The sequence below is a fragment of the Chiloscyllium plagiosum genome, chromosome 22 (genome assembly GCF_004010195.1).
Source record: "Chiloscyllium plagiosum isolate BGI_BamShark_2017 chromosome 22, ASM401019v2, whole genome shotgun sequence".
NCBI lineage: Eukaryota > Metazoa > Chordata > Chondrichthyes > Orectolobiformes > Hemiscylliidae > Chiloscyllium > Chiloscyllium plagiosum.
This window is the reverse complement of record NC_057731.1, coordinates 26,300,256-26,322,700: the sequence shown is the minus strand read 5'-3', so window position 1 is coordinate 26,322,700 and position 22,445 is coordinate 26,300,256. Positions and strand designations below refer to the sequence as shown.

The following is a 22,445-nucleotide window of genomic DNA, read 5'->3' as shown; positions in this document are numbered from 1 at the left end:
CTAACCAAACTGGTCACCACGAAGGACACACTTCCTCAAGCTCTCGTTGCCTGAGATATGGCAACCTTTTGGCTAAACTACTACCAATCTTCTCTCTTCAACAAGAGCATCCTTCTGGTCTGGTACAACAATGGGGACTTTAGCTTTAATGAAACTGAAATATGTCAAGGAATATTTTTTAACCTTTTTTAAACCTTGAAATCACATTCTAATGTGCTACTCGATTGCCCTTGTTCATGACAGACTTTTGTTAAGGACAAATATATTGAAGCGGAAATAGTTTTGGATGTGAAATTTGCTAAATGTGTACAAAGGTGATACCACCCCATTAGAACATAGTTTTCTCCAACTCCTATTTACTATGTTCCACTGAGTCTGCTTTGCCATTTAAATGATCATGGCTGCCCTTGGTTTGAGACAGGAGAAAGCTGTGACTGCAGTACTGCCTGCAGTCCATCTTGTCTGACTTTTCTGCAGCAGTTTGATTGATCAGACAAGATAAGGGTGGCACGGTGGCTCAGTGGTTAGCACTGCTGCCTCACAGCACCAGGGTCCCAAGTTTGATTCCAACCTCGGGCGACTGTGTGGAGTTTGTACGTTCTCCCCGTGTCTGCGTGGGTCTCCTCCAGGTGCTTCGGTTTCCTCCCACAGTCCAAAGATGTGCTAAATTGCCCATAGTGTTAGGTGCATTAGTCAGAGGGGAAATGGGTCTGGGTGGGTTACTCTTCGGAGGGTCGGTGTGGACTGGTTGGGTCGAAGGGCCTGTTTCCACACTGTAGAGAATCTAAATAGGAATATCCTAATGACTGGATATGGTTTTACAATAATTGATGGTAGCTTCATGGTCACCATTACTGAAGATAATTTGAATTCCAGATTTTAAAAAAAATTAATTTAAATTGTATCAATTCTCAAGATGCAATTTGAATCCATGTCCTAAGAGCATTAGCCTGGGCTTTTGGATTGCACGTTCAGAAACATTTCCACTCCCCCACTTCTTTTATCCCCAAATTATTTAATCCTATCAGGCAAATTAAGGATGCAAAAATCCAGCATTCAAATATTAATCACTTTAATTACTCTAAGCATTGGCTTTTCAATCAAAAACAGAAGTTGATGGAAAAGCTAGGCAGGTCTGGCAGCATCTGTGAAGAGAAGTCAGAGTTAACGTTTCAGGTTTGGTGACCCTTCCCTAGTTTTGAGGAAGGGTCACTGAATCCAAAACGTTAACTCTGATTTCTCTTCATAGATGCTGCTAGACCTGCTGAGTTTTTTCAGCAACTTCTGTTTTTGTTTCTGATTTACGGCATCCACAGTACATTATTTTTATTGGCTTATATATGGTTGTTTTCTGTTTTAGGTTATCCTATTTTATGGACAAATATTCTGCAAATTAAAATTGAGCATGAAATCAGCTCCAAGATGTGATTTTTTCCATTGTTTTTTTTAAAAAACTGATTATTGATCAGGAAGTTATTTTTAATTTCCTACAGTCAGATGTTTGGAATCTGAGGGAATTGAAGGATATGGGGAATGGGCAGAAAAGTAGATTTAGAACTCATGAGCAACCTGATTAGTCAGTGGTGGAGCAAGCTTGATGAGCCACAGTCTTTTTCTCCAATTTCTTGTGTTCTTATGTTCAGTTCACAGTGGTGCTTTGCACACATATGAGCAATAAGGATGATTTTTAAGTAAAGAATAATAGATTTATGATTGGACTATATAAATCAACGTCTATCATTTCAATTTTAAAAAAATTCTTATTTTGAGATTCCATTTAGCTTTGAACACTATTATAAGCAAAGTAGCAAGCCATTGAACATTATATACTTGTTCCATTAAAAATGCCTAACACAAAGATGTACAGGTGCTCTCTGGAAACCAGTCATCTGACAACCAGAGTTGTTCAAAGACATTTTGTAATGGGCAATGCTTTGCATTTTCTACCCCATTAAAATTAATTTAGCTGGGCTGTTCAGCGAGGCATTACATAGTACCTGAACATGGAACGTTACAGCGCAGCACAGGCCCTTCCGCCCTCGATGTTGAGCCAACCTGTGGAACCAATCTGAAGCCCATCTATCATACTTTAAGCATATTTAAATGGCCATTGGAAAGACATATGGATGAAAATGGAATAGTGTAGGATAAATTTTCATTGTGATAACTGTCTATTTTCTTTTGTTTAGTGATGCAAAGTAATAATATGCAGCTTGCTAATGTTATAAATTTAGGTTGAATCCTTTCAGTTTGTTTTCAAAGGTAAACTGATTTGATTTACTGAAGTACTGGGAGATGTTCTGTTCTTGCTAGCTAACAGCAACTCATTCACTAGAAGTGAGATAGACTTCACATGCTAAATCTTAGTAAGTGAATTTGACCCATTGAACTCAAATCAAAGTTGATCTATGATCATTAGGCTTTCTTTTCCTTTAACAATGACCTTTGCTACTTAAATTGAATGAAACTAAAAATAGACTTGTGCATGGTAGAGAGAGCTGTATTTCACCAGTGACATAATATGCTTGAGACTATACATGATAATTCTTTATACAACAAATTAATTTTCCAAATTGCTGTTCTTAAGAAGAGATGTACGCTGCTGTCATAGTACCTATAAAAGCAAACACTGCATGCAGCTATGTGAATTAACCTAATTTAGCAACATGGAATGACCTGAGGAAGATCAAACAAAATTTAGTCTGTCATAGAATGGCAGGAAATATTGTATTTATGTTCTATCTTTCATTCCCCAGGTTAGTGCAAGAGTCTGTACTCAATGCATTGCTTTTGTGGAGTAATGCAGGCAACCTCAATGGAGTTCTTTGTAAAAATGACTGGGGACCAATATTATGCATGGAGAAGTACATTGGAAGTGGTGTGTATATAATTCAGGAAGCATTTGACAGTGTTGCAATTGAGACTATTGATGAAGTTTAAAAGGTGAGAAACTAAGAGTAGTAAATTAGATTAAAGATTGGTTAGAGGAAATGGGACAGAGAATTGGAGTTATGGTCAATTTACAGTGTGGTTGGAAATGAGGTAACGTTGTGTAGAATTCAGTACTGATACTGCTCTTCACTGGGTTGTCAATAATTTAGGCAGAGAGTTTGAGAGACTGCCATCCAAATTTATAGACAATGCTAAAATAAAGTGCACTATAAAATTGATTAACGCATTTGAATATCAAACGAAACTGCAAGGTGATGATGAAATAGGCAAAAGTGTGATAGATCAACTTCAGTGTCAATGAACAATTTTTTTAAAAAAAGTAATACTTATACTCCACAGAAACAGGCTATTTGGGTCATTGGTTCTGTGCTTGTGTTTACACTTTATATGAGCTTTCTCCACCCTTATTTCATCATTGTTGTAAATTAATACTTTGAAATAGGGTTTAAAAATGATTATCAATATAATAATTGACACTTAAGGAAAACTAAAAGTTTATATTTTCAAATTGTGGTAGAGTAATTTAACTACAGTAATAAATAACTAATATTGCTTTTTACCGTACCCAGAAATATATATTTAATACTGAGAGAAAACATTGAAGAGCAATTTAGGTGATAATGGGGATTTTGGAGTTTAGATTTGCAGAATCTTCAAAGCAGCATTTCAAGTGGATAAAATATTAATATATAATTCATGTAATACTGAATTTTAATGCTTTGAGGTACAGAGCACAAGAGGAAAGGCTTGCATTGAGATAGTCTGGATTAGTGGTGCTGGAAGAGCATAGCAGTTCAGGCAGCATCCAAGGAGCTTTGAAATCGACATTTCGGGTAAAAGCCCTTCATCAGGGTTCCTGATGAACAGCTTTTGCCCGAAACGTCGATTTCGAAGCTCCTCGGATGCTGCCTGAACTGCTGTGCTCTTCCAGCACCACTAATCCAGAATCTGGTTTCCAGCATCTGCAGTCATTGTTTTTACCTCGTTGCATTTATATAGTGCCTTTCAACAGGATCAAAGGGTGTCTTAAAATGCTTTACACTAAGGATAACACTCTTGTTTGAAATAGTGCTACATGATCTTTTGCATTCACCTGCAAGTGTAATCAGGGGCTCATCTTTTACTTGAGAGGCATTGGAGTGTCAACATAGATTTTTGTTTACAAGTTGTGGAATAATAATTCAATGCAGAACCTTGTAACTCAAAGGCATGAATGCTATTCATTGAGCCATAATTGAAATGTAATTCTGTACTGTGTTATGGGATGATGAATGAGACCCGATCTAAATGAAACTCGCAAAATGCTAAAAAGTAGGCAACAACCATCAGTCATCTTTCTGTAAAGTGTGAGCAGCCATATGATCATCTAGGACTATGATGCATTACGTTAAAGGAAAAAAAACAATGAGGTACATCCTGAGTTGAGTTAAAGTCTGACTGAAATTAACCTTGTGTTAAATTTTGCAAGTGTTTATTCATAATAGTTTAAAATTTTGACTGAGATGGTGAAAATAATAATGCAAAATATTTATTCAACCCTTTTGTCATTCCTGGTTCTTTATGGGGCCTAAATTCATGTTGGTCTTTTTTTTTAATATTTAAAGAAGCTGTTACTGTATGTTTTTTGCTGTCAGTAGTTTATTGATTTTGGTTTTATAATTTTTTATCATGTTTTGTTGGTGCTTAAATGTTCCCATCCATTAATCACGAATCTTCGCCACTTGTTTTTTGTCTCAATTTGATATTATTCTTAACTTGATTGGTCAACCATGGTTAGTGTACCCCTTTCTAAATCCTTCCCCACTGGGATATATCTCTGCTGTGAATCATGAACTCCTTTCTTAAAAGTCTGATAGTAATTAATGTGCTTCCACATATGTACTTCTGAATGTATATGTGCATCTTCCTGTTTCTCAGTGTTTAATAATGAAATTCAAACTACAGGTAGTATTGTTACATGGATAAAAACTTGTCAAATGTTCTCAGACTAGACCTGCAGATGGTTCTAATCTGTAAGTCCTGACTTGTTTACTGGTGTGGAAGAAAAGATTACTGTATTAATTAGTTAGTAACACATCTACTCAGAAATTGTTAAACCCAGGTCTGTTCATTGGTATATATAATTATATTGCTTGGCCTGTGGACACTGATCATCTAATTAACATAGAAATGGTTTACAAAAAAAAACACACTTCAAACCCCTCACTAGCCATGAACAACTAGAAATTTGCGTAACATCACACTTTCCCACATTGTATTCCATCTGTCACTTCTTTGCCCACTGTCCTGTTCTGCTTCGTCAACATTACCTGCTCCCACATCCCCCACCTTTGTGTCATCTGAAAACTTAGCAACAATGCCCTCAGTTCTTTTGTCTAGATCATTAAGGTATAACACGAATAGTTGTGGTCCCAACACTGACCCCGAATCGGCTGCCATCCTGACAAAGTCCCTTTATCTTTGCACTTGAAATTCTGCCAGTCAGCCAATCCACTATCTATGCCAGTACCTTGCCGGTAATACGATTGGCTGTTGTTTTATTTAGCAGTCTCCTGTGCAACACCTTGTCAAAGTCCTTCTCAAAATCCAAATAGATCACATGCACTAGCTCTCCTTTGTCTATCTTGCTCATTACCATCTCAAAGAATTCTAAGAGATTTTCCAGGCATGATCTTACTTCACAAACCTGTGTTGACTCAGACCTGTTTTACCATGCACTTCCAAGTCCTCCGCAATTTCATCCTGAACAACGGAGTCTAAAAATCATACCAATGACGGAAGTAAGTAAACTAGCTAATAGTTTCCTGTCATCTACCTCCTTCCCATCTTCAGCAAGTGTGTTACATTTATTAGTCCTCTGAGACCCTCCCTGACTCTGTGGTTTCTGAAACATCACCACCAAAGCCTCTACAATCTTCTCAGCTATCTTGTTCAGAATTCTGGGGTGTAGTCCATCGTACCAGGTGATTTATCCATGTTCAGACCTTTTAGCTTCCCCAGCACCCTATCCTTAGTGATGGCCAGTGCACTCCACTCTGCCCCTTTACTCTCTTGAAGTTCCATTAAGCTGCTAGTATCTTCCACTGTGAAAACTAATGCAAAGTTATGATTCAGTTTCTGTGTCATTTTTTTGCTTCGCCTTCTACCTCTCCAGCCTCAGTTTCCAGTGGTCCAGTATCTGCTCCTATCTCTCTCTAACCTTTATTTAGGCCACTGCTAGGCCCCCCTGCCAATCAAATATTTCCAGCTCCTCCCTCATTACAAATTACCAAAGTCAGAATTGTCTGTTCCCTCGTGGCCTGTACCTCAACTGCTCCAAAAAAGCCATCTTATAGACATTGCACAAATTTCTGTTCTTGAGATCTGCTACCAACCTGATTTCCCACTTTCATATTGAAGTCCCTCATGATTATTGTAATAGTTCATGCCTTTTCTGTCTCCTAATTTTATTTTCTCCCCCATATCCTGACTATTGCTCAGAGGCCTGTACCTAAGTCCCATCAGGTCTTTTTTAACTTTGTGCTTCCTCAACTCTATCCACCCAGGTTTTATGCCTTCCAATCCTACATTGCTTGCTGTTGTTTAATTTTAATTTTTTACTAACAATATAAACTCACCCCTCGCCTATCGGCCTGCCTTTTTGATAGGGCATGCATCCTTGGATATTTAGTTCCTATCCCTCATTCCCTTGCAGTCACATCTCTGTGATGCCCACAGCAGCATATTCCAACCTGCGCTACAAACTCATGTAGCTTATTTCATATACTGCATACATTTAAGTAGAATACCCAAGGCTGGAATCAAACCTGGATTCTCGGCACTGTGAGGCAGTAGTGCTAAACATTGAGCAACTGTGCCACTCCTTTCTTGACTGTTTCCTTACTCTCTGCCTCTTTACTTGTTCTGAAAACTTTAATACCCTCTGCTGAGCCCCCCCCACCCCTCCCCCACCTTGTTTTTCATAATTTTCCACGCAACTGTATCCTCCCCTATATTCAGTTTAAAACTCTGTCCACAGCCCCAGTTCTGTGATTTGCCTGGATTCTGGCCCTAGCATGATTCTCTTCCCATTGGTACAATTCCATCCTTTCCCAGTACTCTGGTCAAATTCATGAGTCTTCAACATATTTCTCCCACATCGATCTTTGAGCCACATGTTTATTTCTTTAATCATGTTGAACGTGTGGCAGTTGTTCATGGCTCAGGTGATTATCCAGAGATTATTACCTTTGTGATGTCACTGTGCCTGGAAGAGGATTTTGTTCTGTGTTGCCTTTCTTGCAGAGAGGTGTTGCCAGTGGTGCCGGAATGTATGCTTCAGAAGCAGGCTCGCTCAGACCCACAGGGCTTTAGTTTGCTTTCAGTTTAAGTTCACATTGGGGTTTGAAGCTGATAGGTACAGCTGTCTCTCTGCTGCAGCAAACTGCTTGAGTTCCCTCTCTGTTGCTAGATTTTTAATTTTGGTGTTCTTTTCTCTTGGACTGGGCGAACTAGCAAGTGAGGAAAATCTGTTTTGCTGAATTTGCTTTTGCCGAGGGTGTGTTGATGATGTATTGGAACAGCTGATGATTAGGAGTTAAATAAAACTATAGAATTATGCCAATTCTTCTTTTTTTGTTTGTATTTTAACTGTTTTGTAAGGATAAGTGTTTTGCTTAAAGCTGAATAGCAGACAATCGAATCATAACTGAAACCTAGCGCCTTATGCTTATCTCTAAGTAAGATTACAATTATGCTTGAGGCTATCTCCTTGAGATATTTTGAGGAGGTTTGGTCTGGTCTATAATACCGTTTTAGTTTTGCTTTGTAATTTAGCCCTTAGCTGCTTAAATTCCCTTTGGGAATATTGTTACTATCTATATTGTTGTTACCTACGTGGACCGTGACAACTGGATCTTTCCCTGCCCTCTAAGTTCTTCTGCAGCTCAGATGAGATATCCTGAACCCAGGCACGAAGCAGGCAACACAGGCTTCGGAATCCTGGCCACTGAACAGCAGGTCTATTCCTCTGACTATACTATATCGACTACAACTACATTTCTCATTTTTTCTCCTCTCTTGAATGGCTCCTTCTACCACGGTGCTGTGGTCAGTTTGCTCATTCTCCCTATTGCCCCTGCTCTCATCCACACAGGGAAAAAGCTAGATAAACTTAAGGTCTAAGGCTCCTTCAGTACTACTTTCTAGATCCCTCTAACTGTCTTGCTGATAGTCATACATTCCCTGACCACTGACTAAATTCAAGGTAATTAATCTAAGGAGTGTTACTGCCTTCTGATACACAACTCTCCCCTTTCCTGATCTTATGCAGTGTCCAAGTCTCAGACTCCAGCTCATCAGATGTGAGCCAGACTTCCTTAAGCAACCAACGCCAGCTTCTACATCATGCAGTTACAACACCTCTCCTGGCCCAGTTTCTCTGTTTTAATTACTTTATTCTTAATTTGATTTTTTAAAATGTCCTGCTTGTTTTTTAGTTTGTAACCTGTAAATATTTTTGCTATTTACCTTGAATCTGAAAGTAACCTACAATAGTCAAATTAGTAGTTATCACCAATCAATTAACTTAGTTTTCCTCTGATCTCACTGTTTTGTGAAGGTCCTCTGATCCTGGTCTTCAATGTATCCTGTTTTAAAAAAAGCCTTACAAATTATGTGCCACAAAAAACAAGCAAACAGCACCTCTTCTCCTCTGAATTCTCGTGTTCCCTCCAAATTCCCCAAACTATATACTCAGTTGATCTATCTATCACTCTGGATATGGTCTCTCCTGCCTGTGCGAGGTTTACTGACTGTGCGCTTCCAATAGGCCCTTTTTTGAACAGAAATTGAAAGAATTGAGGATGCTGTAAATCCAAGAAAAAAAAAGTTGCTGGAAAAGCTCACCAGGCCTGGCAGCATTCGTACAGAGAAATCAAAGTTAATGTTTTGGGTTTGATGACCCTTCCTCAGAACTTTTACACCCCTGGGAAAATACTTTGTCTATTTACTCTACCCATGCCCCACATGATTTTATAAACCTCTATAAGGTCACCCCATAGCTTCTGATGCTCCAAGGATTACAGCCATAGTCTATTCAGCCTCTCCTTATAACTCAAACTGTCCAATTCTGGCAACATCCTTGTAAATCTTTTCTGTTTCACAACATCCTTCCTGTGGCAGGGAGATCAGAACTGCATGCACTATTCCAAAAGTGGCCTAACCAATGTCCTGTCCAGCCACAACATGACCTTCCAATTAGTTTACTCAATGCGCTGATCAATAAAGCCAAGCACTGACCAATAAAGCCAAGCATACCAAATGCCTTCTTCACTACCCTGTTTACCTGCAACTCCACTTTTAAGGAACTATGAACCTGCACTCCAAGGTCTGTTTGTTCAGCAACGCTCCCCAGGACCTTACTGTTAAAGGTTGTAGGAAAAGTTTTGGAAAGGATTATAAGAGAGAGGATTTATAATCACCTAGCAAGCAACAATTTGATTTCAGATAGTCAATCTGGTGTTGTCAAGGGCAGGTCATGTCTAAAAAAACTTAATTGAGTTTTTTGAGAAGGTGACCAGCATGTGGATGATGGTAGGGTAGTTGACGTGGTGTATGTGGACTTCAGTAAAGCCTTTGATAAGGTTCCACATGGTAAGCTGTTGGGGAAAATGCAGAGGTATGGGATTGAGGGTGATTTAGCAGTTTGGATTAGAAACTGACTTTCTGAAAGAAGGCAGCGAGTGGTGGTTGATGGAAAATATTCAGCCTTGAGTCCGGTTACTAGTGGTGTGCCACAAGGATCTGTTTTGGGACCACTGCTGTTTGTCATTTTTATAAATGACTTGGATGCAGCTATAAGTGGATAGGTTAGTAAGTTTGCAGATGGCACTAAAGTCGGTGGAGTAGAGAACAGTGTGGGAGAATGTTACAGGTTGAAGGGGGACTTGGATAAACTGCAGAATTGGGCTGAGAGGTGGCAAATGGAGTTCAATGCAGCTAAATGTGAGGTGATTCACTTTGGGAAGGATAACAGGAAGCCAAAATACTGGGTCAATGGAAAGATTCATGGTAATGTAGATGTGCAGAGGGATCTTGGAGTCCATGTACATAGATCCCTGTTAGTTGCCACCTTGGTTGATAGTGCTGTTAACAAGATATACGGTGTATTAGGTTTTATTGGTAGAGGGATTGAGTTCTGGAGCCGTGATGTCATGCTGCAACTGTACAAAATGCTAGTGTGGCCTCACTTAGAATATTGTGTACAGTTCTGGTCGCCCCATTACGGGAAGGGTGTGGAAGCATTGGAAAAGATGCAGAGACGATGTACCAGGATGTTGCCTGATCTGGAGGGAAGGTCTTATGAGGAAAGGCTGAGAGACTTGGGTCTGTTCTCATTGGACAGAAGAAGGTTAAGAGGAGATTTAATAGAGACAGTGAGAGTCCCAAGTTTTATTCACAAGTTGCCTCCAAATTCCCTAAACTATATACACACTCCGGCTGTATCTCATTCCAGATGTGGTTTCTCTTTCCTGACTGTGCAAAGCATACTAACTGAAAGTTACGTCTGTTTAATCATTATTTAACTATCAATTAACAAGAAATCTAGATAATGATTACAGTAACATTACAAGCTATATAATCTTGCTGTGAGACAAGGGTTTTGCTTGTAATTGAAAAGAAAAATAATGTATCTCTCATCAAGCCACAATTTTGACATTTAAAAGTCTTTATCTTCATTGTTATTACCATGCAAAACACACTTTCTAGCTTCAAAATGCAGCTAACTGCAATACAAAAGAATATTTTTTTGTTGTCTTCAAAGTACTACTACAGAAGGTCAATTTTCTTTGGTCTGTTGTTATTTGGGCTTTTATATTGACACTCTGCCTCAATACTACCTGCCTTTTATCCCACAATGGATTTATTTTCTAGATATTTGTGTTCTCCTTTGGTCAGTTTTTATTTATCCCTAAGCACCATGCTTTCCTTCCTGATCTCATTTCCCATTCAAAATATTCCTTCTGCGTGATAAACGTGGAGTTTGCGTGTTGGCAGCATGGAGATTGGAAAAGAGTGATGGAGAGGCATTGTGAGATATGGGAAAAATTGTAATATAGCAACACAGGATAAGAAAATGCAAACATTTCAAAGCAAAATAGATTGGAAAAAGAAACCGAGGGAGTGAGAGGTGTAATATGTATACAACAGGAACAGAATATTTTAAAGTGGCATTTTGTAGTGCATCCTTTCCTTTTCTCAATTAGATTACATTACATTACCTACAGTGTGGAAACAGGCCCTTTGGCCCAACAAGTCCACACCGGATCTCCAAAGAGAAACCCACACCCCCTATATTTACCCCTGACTACTACACCTAACACTACGATTCAATTCACCTAACGTGCACATCTTTGGACTGTGGGAGGAAACCAGACCACCCGGAGGAAACCCACGCAGACACGGGGAGAATGTGCAAACTCAACACAGACAGTTGCCCGAGGCAGGAAGTGAACCCTGATCCCTGGTGCTGTGAGGCAGCAGTGCTAACCACTGAGCCACCGTGCTGCCCCTAATTGTCCAGTGTGCACCGGAAAATTTAATAACTTCCAAATTTTTGTGTTAATGTACAAAGGCAAAATGCTAACAAATCCTGTTTTGATCATCCTTCTCAATAGATAAATATATTGTGGACCAACAGTGTTTCCGAGGAGAGAGTAATGGCAATGCAGTTGATTAATTTTTTTGAAGCTAGTTCTTTAATATGGCATATTTCCATTCATCCTTTCTTTAAGTGGGAAATATTAAATTCTTTCCCCCCATCCCCCACCGCATATGAATGTACAGAGCAATAACCTTCAGTTTTGCAAGATGTGAGATGTGTAATATTTATTATGGTAATTCGGCAGGTTCAAAAATAAATGTAATAGGTTAAATATTGCTGTGGCTTAAAAATTAAAATTATTTAGTGATTTTTGGATTAAAATATGGAAAATTGCTTAAAAATAAAATTTAACAGGTTTGCAGATCTGAGAGTGTAGCATTGATCTGAAGGGAGACCGTTGTATTTAATTTTTGTTTAATTTGCGTATTTCATTTGCTCTAGTATACAACATAATTGTGATTTCTAAACAGTCATTTATGCATACTTATTTTTAACTGGTGAATGAAAAGCTATGATTTTTCAAATCCTTATTTGAAATTTAATATATTAAAAATAAATATATTGGATTTTGATAGTGGATTTTTAAGTATAAGGATTTTGGAATTACTTAAACTTGATTTGCAAATTAAAGCAAAATAGATTTGAAATTTATGTCAAATTAGTTTACAAAGGTAAATATTAAAATAATTTCTCAGCAATTTTGCTTCAAATAAGAAATAGTGGTTTATTTAATAAGTGTTTACAGTTGAACAATTTCATCTGTTCGGTTCACTTTATATATACTTCTGTTGTGTTACTTTAGCTTAATATTTCTTCAAGTGACTCTTTAAACTTTCACAAGAAAAAGAACGTTTATAGTGCAAAGTACTTACAATGTGAAATTGAATTTGTACATATAGCAAATGCTACTTTACATTTTTTATAAAGGTCTCTTTGTAGCATTTACTTTTCAAATATAGAGAAATTAAACTCAACCTGTGCAATTAAATCATCAATCTCTGCATTTTTATGTAGCTTTCTTACATGTTCTTTACATTATGCAAAAAAAACTTGTGTAGTGGCCATTAATAGTTCATTTCTTCCTTTTGGAAAAAAAAACAAAATCTAGACACCTGTGGTCAATATTTTCAATCGACCTAATTTCAAGTACCAGTAGATTAAAACTTTCCTAATGGGGAAGAATATACCCTGTGTTCACAGCTATTAATTGGAAATGATTAAAGATACATCACAACTTGTCCGGAACATAATGCAAATTTGGAAAGGCAGAATATAGTATTGGTGTTCAATGTGATGCTTTTAGGCAGATTTACAGGCTTATCACTTGCCAAATAAAAACCTTATGACAACCAGCACCGACCTTATCGGTCGTGCTTATTTGAAAATTGTGCTTTTTCCACATTAGTCTGTAATGTGCTTGAAAATACTAATTCCACACTCTTGATTTAGAGTTCTTGAATTAAACATAAACATGAAAAACCCTGCAAAAGTACGACTTGCGCTATTTCTTTCCGGTATTATTTAATGAATGAAGGCATCAAAATATCTTATTAGTAACATGTGAAGTGACATTTGAAATTAACAGGCCCAATTATGATTTTTGACAGATTAATACAATGTTTGAATACATCCATTTAAAATATTACTTAATTCCCTGTCTGTGACCTGTAAAATAAAAAGGAGTGCATTACTCATGTGTGGTAGTGATTTATGAAAACTAAAATCTTCTAAATGGATTATTTGGATGAATGCTACCTTGTGCATATAATTGGCAGCTAATTTAAAATTCTTGATAATTGAGTATTCAGCTCAACTCCAAAATCAGTCAAAATGAATGAAATTGACAAATAGAAACTTTAATAGTGCTACGTTAAAGAAACCACAGTTTCCATTTTCCATGCTTTTTTGATTCAGTCTTGCTAGGTTTTTGCTTTTGGTAGGCAGATGAACAGAATTCTTGTGAGTAAGGCATGGTTGAAACCTGAGTTTCTTCAGTAGGGTGTAGTTTTTTCATAACTGGTTGAAACTTGTCCTCTTGTTGCTTGAAGTCGAGTTCAACACTAGGAAGTAATAATAGATGCAGCTTTAAATCAGTTAAGGGCAGACTACGCTGTCATTAATCATTCATCCTAATGGAACATAAACAACATCCATTGTGTGCATTAGATCAGTCTGAATGTAAGATGCTTTTACACAGTTAATATTGAATTATTGCAACAAAGATTTACAATTAAATCCCTTCCTGACATTAATATTAGTAATATATTTTTCCTTTCAGCTTAACTTATTCCAGGACTGCTATCTTTTTCATAGTTTTCCTACTCACTTTAAATCTCTGTAAGCCAGCTGGAGGTCTGTATTTATGCTGAAAATGGGATATAGTATTAAAGCCTTTTGCCTTGCACACATCATGACAGAATTGCAAGAATATTGGTAAACAGTTCTATGTGTGTTAAGAATAAGACTAACAATCGTGCTTTATTAAATTCACTCATGGGACATGAGCATCGCTGGCTGGACAGCATTTATTCCTTTTCCATAGTTGCCTTTCAGAAGGTGGTTGTGAGCTGCATTCTTGAACTGCTGCCTTCCACGTGTTGGTAGACACACAATGCCATTACACAGGAAATTCCAGGAATTAGACCTAGTGACAAGTGTTTCCACGCATCTGTTGCCCTTGCCCTTTTACGTGGAAATGATTGAGGGTTTGGAAGGTGCTGTCTAAGCAGCTTATTTGGCGAATCTTTGCAGCGCCTCTTCTATATAGTACTGCTGCTACTGAGGATCATTGGTGGAGGGAATGGATGCTTGTGGATGTGATGCCAATCAAGAAGGCTGCTTTTTCCTGGATGGTGTCATGTTTATTGAGTGTAGTTGGACTGCCCTCATCCAGGCAAGTGGGGAATTGAATCACACTTCTGACTTGTGCCTTGCAGATGGTGGGGCACGTGTTGGAGAATAAGCAGGTGAGTCACTCACTGCAGGATTCATAACCTGCTCTTCTAGCCACTGTATTAATATGGCAAGTCCTATCATATTTCTGGTCAGATAGTCAATTAAATAACAGTGTGACTCACATGCTAGAAACCACGAATGTGCACATGCCTGTCTCTGTCCTATAGAAACTGAAAGGACATGCTCCATTGTGCCTTTTCCATCTGAAATAAAGTCTGGGAATAGTCATTCGGTGGCATATTTCACGTGGTAATGCCTTGAACAATGAGAGTCATCTTGTCTGGTTTACATTCAAACAAAAGCTTGATGGTTTACAATATCTGGGTGCATTCTCTATGGCAATGCCTTTAACAATCAGAGTTCACTTGCCAACCAATTAGCACCCTGTTATGCAGTACAAAGTATTGCTTCTCTTGAGATTTTGTGTCTTGTGATTCATGTCTTGATGAGTGCAAGCTAAAAATTCATTTTTCAACATTACTCAATTTCTGAATTACCAAATGACTCTTTCACTCTACTCTTCATGGATGTTTGTCATAGAATCCTACAGCACAGAGACATGCCATTTGGCCCAAACTGGTCCATGCTGACCAAAATGTCTGTTCATGCTAACCATATTTCCCTGAACTTGGCCTATATCCTTCTAATCCTTCCTATCCATGTATTTGTCCAGATGCCTTCAGGATATTGTTAATATACCCACCTCAACCACTTCTGGCAGCTCATTCCATATGCGTACCACCCTCTGTTTAAAAAAAAAATGTTGCCCCTCAGGTTCCCTTTTATTCTTTCCCCTCTAACCTTATACTGTACTGATACCCTCTTGTCCTCGATTCCCCAACCCTGGGAAAAAGACTGAGTGCATTCACCCTGTCATAAGACTTTCTAATTAAGTTCTTTTGTTCTAAGTGATAGAAGTCTGAGTACTGTTCTCATATAATCCAAATAATTTAATAATCCATGTGATTTGTTTCCAAAATATATCTTAATACAATTTGAACTAAATCAGTGGAATGGAATGCTTATTCAAAGATTTACTGTGACAATAGCCAGTTCAAGGGATGCTTTTTGAATTGTCAAAACTTGTCATTTATGCAGCTATATTTGTAGGATATTTGTTTTAATGTTATTAAATTTTACTGTTTTAGATATATAACATATTAATAACAAAATATTAGTAAAGCGAATAGTGGGGCTTATAACGAACAAGGAGGATAAGCTGCTCACTGAAGCAAAGGTTAAGGCAGAGGTTCCAAATCAATTTAAATCAAAACAAAGAACTACAAATGCCGGAAATCAGAAACAATAAAATCACTGGGAAAGTTCAGTAGGTCTAGCAGCATCTGCTTTCTCTCCACAGATGCTGCCAGGCCTGCTGAATTTCCCCAGTAATTTTGATTCAGTACTAAGTGAGTACTTTGTTTCTGCCTTTACGAAATTAGAAAATGGTGACAGTGGCCTAGCTGAAACTGCGTGTTGGGCAACCGACCAGTATAGTTGAAAATAAAGCCAAAGTGCTGCAAAGAAGTGCTTAAAAAAAACTCCAGGTGGAAAAGTTGCCACGCCCAGTTGGGAGGATTGCTGAGAGAGGTAAAAGAGCAAATTGCAAAACGAATTGACAGAAACTTTCCAAGCCCCTCTGAACACAGGATTAATTCTGGGGGACCGGAAGATTGCAACTGTGATGTCATTATTTAAGAAAAGGACACAAAACTACAGACCTGTCAGCTTGAAGTCAATAGTGGAAAAAGCTGATAAAGCCATAATATATGATAAGGTAAATATATAATTGGAGAGAAGTAGATTAATACTCGATAGTGATCATGTCAAGAGTGTGTCTGACATTTGATTGAGTTTTGACAAGCTGACACACGCAGTGGATGAGAGTGGTGCTATGGATGTTGTATATTTGGACTTTCAGAAAGTATTTGACATGGTGTTGGCATATTGATCATCAAATTAGAAATGTTTGGGTTTGATAAGTCCTTGGCAGCATGGATTAGAAGTTGGCTAAATAATCAGAAACTGGGTAGGTATAGATGGTCATTTCTTGGATTGGAGACTATTTGAAAATGGTATTCCCCAAGAATCAATGTTGGGACCCTTTTTCTGATTTATATAAATGATTTGGAGATGGGTATTGAGGGCAAGATCTCTAAATTTTCAGATGATACTAAGCTATGGAGAATAGTGAATTGTGAGGATAACAATGAGTGACTTCAGAGTGACATTGACAAGTTGGCCAAATGGGCAGATGAACTTCAATGCAGAGAAATGTGAGATAAGCATTTTGACAGAAGAAACATGGAGACACAATACAGACTCAATAGTATAATTTTAAGGCAAGTACAGGAGCAGAGGGTCCTCAGGGTTCATGTGCATAATTCTCTGAAGATGGCCAGGCAAGTTAAAACAGTTATTAAGAAGTCTTACCCATTTTAGGTTTGATAACTAGAATAGTTGTAAATATGCTTGAATCTGTACTGAAAACAAAAAATGCTGGAGATCACAGCATATCCGGCAGTATCTGTGGAGAGAAAGGAAGCTAATGTTTCAAGTCTAGATGATTTCATCAGAGCTGAAGTGAAGTGCGGAGGGGACAGCATTTATGAAACAGTGGAGAAAGTGGGGTACGGTTTGGAAGTCCTCGAGGAGAAAGAATGTTGATAGTTCAGATTAAGTGATTGTAATTTGATGCCAGAACAATAGTGTATCTAACTGCCTGATTGGAAAGAACAGACAATCCCACTAGGGGGTGGAGAGAGAGAGAGGGTGACAGAGAATGTAACAATCAAAGCTAAAAGAAAGGAATGGGTTAAAGGTTTGAAGGTGTTGAACTCAATATTTAGCCCTGAAGGTTGTAAAGTGTCCAATTTGAAGATGAGATATTACTCCTCCAATTTTTAGATGTGATTTGCTGGAGCATTGCAGCATACCAAGTATTGATATTTGGGCATGCAAACAGGACACTGTGTTAAAATGATCGGTTACAGGGTCATGCTTGCACACGGACTGGATGTGTTCTGTAAAGTGGTCACACTCTGTGTTTGGTTTCTCTAATGTAAAGTAGGCTATGTTGGGTGCAGCAAATACAATACACAAGATTGAAGGAGGTACAGGTCAAATATGAATTCACCTTGAAAGACTGTTCAGGCTCTTGGATGGTGAACATGGAGGTTGTGAAGGGACAGCTGTTACACCTTCTGCAGTTACATGGGAAGATAGCACAGGAAAGAGGGGTGTTGTTGGTAGTCGATGAATGGATTAGGGTGTTTTGAAGGAAACAATCCATCCAAAATGCGGACGGAGAATGAGGGGAAGATCTGTTTGGTGGTATTCTGTTGGAGTTGTCTGAAATGGCAGAGAATGATTCTTTGAATGCAGAGGCTGGTGGGTGAAAAGTGAGAACAAGGAAAACCCAATCATGTTGTAACTGATGGGAAGGGGCAAGGGCAGAAGCACGGGTGCTGGATCTGATTGAGGGCCCTGTCAACCTCAATGGGTGGGAAGCCACAATTATGGAAGAAGGAAGCCATGTCATAGAGATATACAGACGGTCCAACCTGTCAGTAGTGCTGTTTTGGAAGGTGGCAACATCCAAATAGCTACAATGTAGGCGAAGGAACTAGGAGAATGGGATGGAATCCTTGCAGGGCAGTGGGGTAGGAAGAGCTGATGTGAAGATAGATATGGAAGTCAGTAGTAGATGGCATTGGACAGTCCATTTCCCGAATTGGAGATGGAGAGGTCAAAGAAAGGAAAGATTGTTGAAAGGCGAATTGGATAATCATTTAAAAAGTAAGAGGTTATAGTTTGAGCAAGGAATTATGATTAAGCAGATAACTCCAGCACGAGTAATAGACAGAATTACCTGTTGGGCTGTAAATTTCATTGAGAAGTTGCAGGAAGTGTCCCATTGACTTCTCTGTCTGCAGGGAATCATTCCTCATAATTCTATGTTACTTGATCTTTGTTTCAAGGAGAATGCAGACTAATTCCTGAAGTGTCACAGACATTTTTTTAAATGCTGTAGAGCTTTTAGTATGATGTAATATTAGGTGCACCTGTATGGATCAGGAAGGTAAAATAGGGAAATACATAGTTCTTTTCCCAGGTGCTTCAAAAGACATAGCCTTGTCTAAATAATTTCTATCAGCACTTGGTGATAAAACAGCAAGTTCATCATAAAAAATATTTTGCTTAAAATAATAAAGATTGTAAGCATTAATAGTTCATGTTAACTAGTAATACTGCTGTGTAATACATTGGTTCAAACATTCCAGTGAGTTTTATTATCCTTTATTCTGTGCACTCAACATGAGCAACATGAAGGAACATATTCAGCACCACGTCTAATGTTTGATATATAATTCTGTGCTCATTTTCTCTGGATATTGAATACCACTCAGGTTACATTTCTTGTTCTTTTTTATTTTTGTTTGTTATTATTTATTCATGGAATGTGGGTGTTTCTGGCTGTGCTAGCATTTAATGCCCATCCATAAATAGCCTTCAGAAAGTGATGGCAAAGCTGCTTCTTGAATTGCTGCAATCTCTGGTGTAGGCAGACCCACAATGCTGTTAGAGAGTGAGTTCCAAGACTTTGACCAAGCAACACTGAAGGATCAGTGCTATATTTCCAGATCGTGATGGTGAGTGCCTTTGAGGAAACTTACATGTGATGTTCCCACATAGCAACTACCCTTAAACCTCTAGATGCTATTGGTAATGTGTTTAGAAGGTATTGTCTAAGGAACTTTGGTGAATTTCTGCAGTGCATTGTATAGATAATATAGACTGATGCCACTTAGTGACAGTGCTAGAGAGAGTGAATGATTGTGGATGTGCTGCCAATCAAGTAGGTTACATGTTCTACATTGTAACAAGCTTTTTGAATGTAACTGGAGCTACATTCATCCAAGTAAAAGGATAGTATTCCATCAAACTCCAGACTGTGTTTTGTAGAGGATGGACAGACTTTGGGGAAGCAGGAGAAGAGTTATTTGCTGCAAGATTCCTAACCTCTGATATGCTGTTGTAGATATGTTATTCATGTGGCTGGGACAGCACAGTTTCTTGTCATTGGTAACTCCCTGGATGTTGATACTGGGGGAAGTCAGTGATGGTAATGCCATAGAATGTTAAGGGACAATAGTTAGATTCTCTCTTGTTCGTGATGTTAATTGTCTGGCATGGATGTTATTTGTCAGTCCAAGCCTGGATATTTTCCAGGACTTGCTATATTTGTATAGGGACTGCTTCAGTATCTGAGAAGTCGTGAATTGTGCTGAACATTGTGCTTTGATGAGTGAACATCCCCATTTCTGACCTTATGGTGGAGGGAAAGTTATTGAGCCAACTGAAAATGTTCAGGGCAAGGAAACTACCCTGAGGGTAATGGGGTCATGGCTTGAGTGACGCTGGAGACCCTGTACTACTACGCAATTATCTGTTAATGTAAATTTGTGTATACAATCAAACCTGACTGTAGTTGTCATGCACTATCTAATAGTATTAAAATTATATTTATATCTGGAAGATTCTTCTTTTGTTCTGTCATAGTAGAATTAATAATTATGTATATTAGTTTACAATGAAAAATGTAAGCAATCTAGTCATCTTTAAAATGTCATGATATTTAAATATATAAGGAAGAATAATTTGTTGTAAATAGGATATCACATTTACCTTCAGAGTACCTCTGGTCTGGGTGCAGAAGTAAATAATTTAGAATTCCTGGTATTTCATAGATTGTTTAGAATCTGTGTGTGCTTACCTAATGAAACCAGGATGAAGTTTGGCTCAGAAAATTGGTTATGACCCCATCTGGTGTTTTGCATTTAAATTTGGGCGCACAGTTAACAAAGCATACGTTAGCTTGGACAGGGTGCAAGAATCAATCTAGAATTATACCTGAAATTAAATTTTGCTTGTGTTTCAAAGACTGTGTGGAGATCTAATTAACAGGTTTAAAAGGATAATATATTTGATGCAAAGAAACCAGTTTCTCTGGTAGGGACAAACCCAGAGCACGAGGCATTATTTTTAAAATTTAAAATATGCAGATCTTGCCATCTGGAATATCTTATTCACTAAAAGAAGTGCAATGATCTCAAGTTTTTTTGCTTCACAAATGCATGAAGATTTGCATGTTGATTCATACAGTTTGAATAATTTGAGGTGTAAGCCTTGGTGTATCATGAGTTCTGTGATCTCATCAGAGAAGTGGTGAAGTGATTTCAGATAGAGCAGACTTTTTCATGAATTTGTGGGTATCTTGGGAATGCCGTTTGTTGTAATCAGGTGAGCAAGTTGGCAGAAGCAACATCTGATGTGGATGTCACTGAACGTAATTCCTCTGCTATCACCTGACAATAATAGGTCAATTCTTTCTGTCTCACATTTAATCATTGAAAGTAATACATTCCTTTACGTGATATCTTAGTATTGTGAATTACACATTAAAATCTCCTGATATGTTGTATATAGGCATATTGTCTAGATACATGACATTGTATATAATAATGGGGAAGTGAGGGATGATTTCCTTTATTGCTCACATGCTTCCTGCATCCACATCTTTATGATTTTGATAAAGCTGTCACCTCGTGCGTGAAATATTTGTGGGTTTGGGCCTAGCCTAGACTCAAACACAATTTCTTGTTAGAGGGACTGGTCCAAATCTTATAAGCAATCGCAATTATGGTGTGATTCCAACCCATTCCTTTTACTTTTTCTAAACCCATGACCACTAGCATCTGGAGGTTTAAGGGTAGTTGCTATGCTGGAACATTACCACTATCAAGAGACATCTAAATCCTTTATTGTTCATAAAGGCTCCAGTTTCCTTCCACAGTTCAAAGATGCGCAGGTCAGGTGAACTGGCCATGCTAAATTGACCATAGTGTTAGGTGCATTAATCAAGGGTAAATATAGGGGAAGGGAATGGCTCTGGGTGGGTTACTCTTCAAAGGGTTGGGGTGGACTTGATGGGCCGAAGGGTTTGTTTTTATACTGTAGGGAGTCCAATTGACTTGCCCTATCCCAGAATGTTATAGTTATAGCTGGAACTTTTAATTTGAGTCTTTTGAGAAAGTAGAGGGTACTTGATGTAGATGCCTTAAATTGCAACAGTGGACTCTTTTTAGCAGCCAAATTGAGTCCCCTTTTTAAACAATTCAGGATTTAGATGTTTCTGATAGTCTATTGTGAGAAGGTAAGTAGGTGAAGGAATAGGGAGGCAGGTGGATGTGTGAGGTGGTTTAATGGCAGGTGAATAGGTGATGGATTAGATTGGTTGGTCATTGGGTGAGAGGGGATAGCTAGTGAGTGAGTGGGTGTGAGAGGCACAGTAGATAAAGGTAGTTGGGGGGGTGCTTGGGTTAGTTTGATGTGAGGTGTCATTGGATCAGATTGGGGGAGGAATTGGGGTTCAGTGATGAGTCAAAATGGTCAATTTTATAGCTCCAGGAATTAGAGAAGTTTAAAGTTATTTAATTCTTTAACCTTTCCTGGGGGGTAACTATTCAAGAAAGTAAGTGAGAATCCTACAAAGGTCTGAGTGTAACGCTGAGTTAGGGACTTTTTAGGAAGTTCCAGACACTCCCCTTAAGCTTCCTAGTCAATTCCTGAATAACTAATGCTTTGGGATTTCTGAATAGTCATGTAGCACAACATTTGGGGATGACTGTCTTCCAATTGTGTCAACATACTTGAATGAAATAAGCATCTTAAGGAAACCATGAATTCCTTTCATTTGATATGTGAAGCCAGGGCCTCAACTTGCCTACTCAGGATCACATGAAAAATCATATAAAGTTATTCACTGCTGGGAAGGCAGTTCTCTTGATATGCTGGCTAAAGTTTGTCCATCACTTATGATTGGCTATATGTT

The 22,445-nt window shown here is 38.3% G+C and overlaps 1 protein-coding gene and 1 long non-coding RNA gene across 2 annotated transcripts in view; one reads left to right on the top strand and one right to left on the bottom strand.

Annotated features, from left to right (window-relative positions):
- dock1 (dedicator of cytokinesis 1) overlaps nucleotides 1-22,445 on the top strand; it is a 575,757-nt gene that overhangs the window by 218,463 nt on the left and 334,849 nt on the right. The gene's annotated exons all lie outside the window — the stretch shown is intronic.
- Nucleotides 13,638-22,445, bottom strand: part of LOC122561138 — a 52,496-nt gene continuing 43,688 nt past the window's right edge. Inside the window, exon 3 of the long non-coding RNA XR_006314931.1 lies at nucleotides 13,638-13,656. This is a non-coding gene — a long non-coding RNA (uncharacterized LOC122561138). The remainder of the gene's footprint in view (nucleotides 13,657-22,445) is intronic.